Source organism: Solanum dulcamara, chromosome 5 (assembly GCF_947179165.1).
Source record: "Solanum dulcamara chromosome 5, daSolDulc1.2, whole genome shotgun sequence".
Taxonomy (NCBI): Eukaryota; Viridiplantae; Streptophyta; class Magnoliopsida; order Solanales; family Solanaceae; genus Solanum; species Solanum dulcamara.
Window position 1 is genome coordinate 51594309 of NC_077241.1, and position 4570 is coordinate 51598878.

Below are 4570 nucleotides of genomic sequence, written 5' to 3' on the forward strand. Positions count from 1 at the left end.
CCCATGATGGACTGGAAGGAAGCCCCCTTTAGGCCGATCGAAATACTGTTGTATGGATGGAATAGGTCAGTCATCGCAAAATCTGCAAACCTACTCCATCGCATCAGGAAAATCGACCATATCATGTCTAGACAACAGGTAGAAATGAGTCTCATACTCAGCCACTGTGAGGCCCTCTTACCTCAAAATCCCAAATCATAACAGACTCTCTTCATTCACACTCCAAGGGACAAATAGTCATAAAAGGCAGCAAACTCATAGCAAACTTATCCCAAGTCACCTATTGTGACCCAACTGACCTAAAGTCAAATACACTCTCTAGTACTCTTTGGCTGGCCTACGTAATTAAAGTGTAGCATATCTAAATCCATGGGCCTCTACTAACCCCATTGTCTCTAACAACTATAGACACATGGTAAAAAACTTGTGTGCATCCTCAGTATTCCCACCCTGAAATTGTGGTGGGTCTATTTTTCAGAACCTCAAAGATCGATGTTGCTCGTCGTCAGTCAACTTAAATGAAGGTGCACCCTGAGCTCACTCCCACTGTAATCTACCTTATTAATCATAAAGCCCACGGATAGCTGGCCTACCAGATTTTGAATGACTGGAACCTGATGATGCACTAGGGTCTGAGCTTCGGTCCTCATCTTAGAACCCTTTGGTGTACCTGCCATACCCACACTTTGAGTAAATATCTTAAGCTCACCCAATCCTCACATCAAAGTATCTTGAAGCAATGGTATAGTAGCAAGCTTTGTAGGGACCTTGTCCTCTCTAGCATCAATCTATTTCTCAGGAGAGGCCTCTCTAAAATGTCCTCTCACTGGTGCTTCTCCTCATGCATAACCTCTACCTTCTGCCTCCCTACGACCATGACCTCTAGCTCGGTCTCTACCTCTACCCATATTTAGGGTACCAAGATCAACCTTGGGGACTAGCTCCCCTTCTCTACCACTAGCAGTAGCTTTGGTCCTAGTCATCTATCAAAAAGGACACATGACAACTCAGCACCAACACAACTAACCATGTACAATATGAATTGAAAGAACAAAAAGGGAAATTCCTAATCTCATAGCCTTTCGAGGATAAGTACAGACGTCTTTATACTGATCCTCAAGAATCTACTTAGACTTAACGTGTATACACGTAAAACTTATTGTCATGACCCAACCCCATAGGTCGCGACTGGGGTCTAACCTGGACCCCCCGTATACATATCTATCAGCTGTGGTCACGTCAAATTATAAACATACAATGCATTAAATCAAGTGTAGTCAAACCGGACTATAAACAACATAATGCCATGTATCAGAGCCTTATTGGGCGATATCATTTTTGTATATCTGTAGCCTCTTTCATTTATATAATAGAATGAAAGGGAACACAAGCCAACAAGGCTGCCATATCATAATAACATATATTATACATCATGTAGACCCAACTGAACCAAACTGACACATACAACCCACATATACATATCTACATCTAACAATATTAATGACAATATATGGTGGGATAGGGTCCCTGCCGTACCTCTGAATAACAAAACAATACTATACATCAACGACCAGTGCCAAAAATTAGGCTCTAATATAATAGAGCCTCTTCCAGCTGAGCTGAGCGGAATCCTAAGTTGACGGACTCCCAAAACCTATGCCTGTACCTGCAGGCATGAAACGCAGCCCTCCGAGAAAAGGGGATCAGTACAACATATGTACTGAGTATGTTAAACATAACACAATCTGACTGGACCAACAACAGCCCCTATATGTACAACGTCTCATTTCGACTACAATTTAACTATAATAATTCCAATTTAGTTTATTTCGAATGTCAAGCATTTCCACGACTTTATTACACTTCCAGCAGTATACAAGGTGTATAATACACTTCATAATGACCTCATAAAATCCAAATTTAAAGGAGAAGCCTTACCTTACCCGAAATTGGCCAAAATTGCGCCTCGAAAACTTTTTTAGCATGCTGAAAGTAGCGAACTGTATGTAGCTCATCCTTTCTGCCCCAAAATCGAGTTTTACATTTTCAAAAATCACTATATCATCGTAGGATACCCTAAATAATTATTTCACAGAATAAAATCGGGACTTATCTATTTTTTTCCTCCAAGCCGTCACTAGTTTCTCTCTAGACTTAGGGTTTGTTTTCTTTGTTTTGCTGTAGATTTAAGTGTAGGAACTGAAGTATATGTTACATATACATACATATATGTGGTCCCAAGAGATTACATGTGTCATCCCCTAAGGGGGACACGTGTCCAGCCCTTATTGGGCCACCATGTCCATGCAAACAAGGTGGGGCTACCACATAGCAGTGGAGCCCACCTCCCCAAGCAGGTGGGTCACCTGCTTGCTTGAGGTTCTGCCACGTGTCACGCCTTCATTGTCTCCCATGTGTCATCTTCTCCTCCTCCTCATGGGTTTGTAATCTTGTCTTATTTTAAGAGCCTATGTAATCGGTGCTACGTAAGCTTGGTATGTACTCAAGTAGCTTTGGTATGTACGACTTCCAAGTGAGTAGCTTACGTTAGTAAATCGAGTCCTACGACTTGTCAACTGGCCTTCAATTTCTTCTGGATTCTTATAACTCTATTTCTAACCTTCTCTACTATGGGGTATCATATTCTCCCCTCTTTAGAGTGATTTGATAGTGTCGTAGAGTATTCGGCTCACATGATAATGTCTAAGGAACTTAAGAGACATTCCAAGTTTAAAAGTGTGGGGTGTAACATCCTTCCCTCCTTTAGAGCATTCATTCCCGAATGTTAACTTACCTCATAGGGTTTTACAAGTATCTTGGGGGTTCTATATAACCGTCGTCTTTCAATCTATTTAGGGGTTTAGACTACCATTGTACATAGGGAACAAGTCCAGATATTTTCTTTCTATCTCCTTTTTGACTTCTTACGGCACCTTCTTTTTGGTTTTTATTTTGCCACAATACCTTGACAAGAGTCATGTCATAGTTGTCAACCTTCTAATTTGCCATTCTAAGATAGTTATAGGTTGTTCCTCGCAGGATTCTATTTCGTAGATATCATCTATGGGGCACACTCTAGGTGGATCACTAGTATATTTTGAATTACCCGTATTGACGTACCAGGCATATAATTTTGTAATCAAGCGGTAGGTCTAACTGATGGGAAACTTTGTCCATCTTATCAGCAACTCGATAAGATCCAATGTATTTTGGGTTAAGTTTCCTTTTCTGGCCAAATCTTGTTACTCCCTTCCTAGGTGATCCTGTTATGAATACCTAATCGTCAGTTTGAACTCTGCACATTAATGTCGATTATCTGCATATCACTTCTGTCGACTCTAGGCTACTAGTCAATAGCTTGCTTAATCATGTTTGGGTTAACTGGCTTAATCTTTCCAACCTCAATTCAACTAGTAGGGGACTTACACTTCCTGCCCCACCAATCTTGTACGGGGTCATTGGGATACCGGAGTGGTAGTCATTATGGTAGGAAACTCAATAGGTGATGGATAATCATCCCAGCTATCTTCGAAGTTAATATCCTGGCTCGCGACATATCTTCTAGCGTCTAATAGGGCGTTCAATCTGTCCAGCAGCTCGAGGGAAAACTGGGGTACTAAGACCTACCTGTGTTCCTAATATCTTCTTGGACTGATCTCTAGATGTTAATCATAATTAAAGTCCCTCTATCTGAGATATTAGCTGGGGAAACCTCACGGAACCTTACTACCTCTTTTTCCTATAACTTCACCTAGTTCCAGCTGCATAGGTGGTCTTGATTGAAAACAAATGGGCTGATTAATTAGCCTACTCACAACAACCCGTATAGCATCCTACTCTCGAAGAGTATAGAATAGGTGTGTAATGACATTGATCATTTGGGAATCCTTAGCCTCGTATAGTCCCCCTCGACTCTTTTCAGAACTTTACCTGGCATTCTATCTTTTGGGTTTTGCTTTTCAATTGTTAGAGTTGGCTGCCAAGTGGTGTCGAAATTCCCTCGCCCATTGGACCATATAGCCATTTTGTGGTTTGCCTATCATTAACCAGTACTATGTTGAAGATCTTTGGCATTGAAGTGCTCCATCAGTTAGTAATTAGCTAATCCTGCTGGTTTCCCTTAAGATCTTTTTACAATTCCCTTAACGTAACTTATAGTACCCTAGGTACATAATCCCATGTCGTTTCTCCATCGCTAGTTTAGATCCTTCCATCTCGCGCGATCATACCAGCACTAATGCACTAAATTCCATCAGAATTTTGAAGTTAAGCGTGCTTGGGCAAGAGTAATACTGGGATGGGTGACCTCTCTGGGAAGTTTTCGTGTCATGTTTCATTGTAATCCTTGCAATAATGTGCGGGGCACTCAACTTAGCCCAAGATTTACCTTAGCATGGTCTCTCTAGTCCTCATATTTTGCCTTGCCCTTTCCTTTGTTATCTTGCAACCAGTATAGGGGTAGATCTTTAGTTTCACTATGACCACGTCCTTAGTCCCCTACTATATTTACCCTTTTTGTACGCACCCATTCATTAGGATTGGCTACTAAGTAGAGCTAAAGTTCGTTCAT

At 41.2% G+C, this 4570-nt stretch overlaps 1 pseudogene; it reads left to right on the forward strand.

Annotated features, from left to right (window-relative positions):
• Nucleotides 1-4215: 4215 nt before the first annotated feature.
• LOC129891001 (5S ribosomal RNA) lies at nucleotides 4216-4335 on the forward strand (annotated as a pseudogene).
• Nucleotides 4336-4570: the final 235 nt, after the last annotated feature.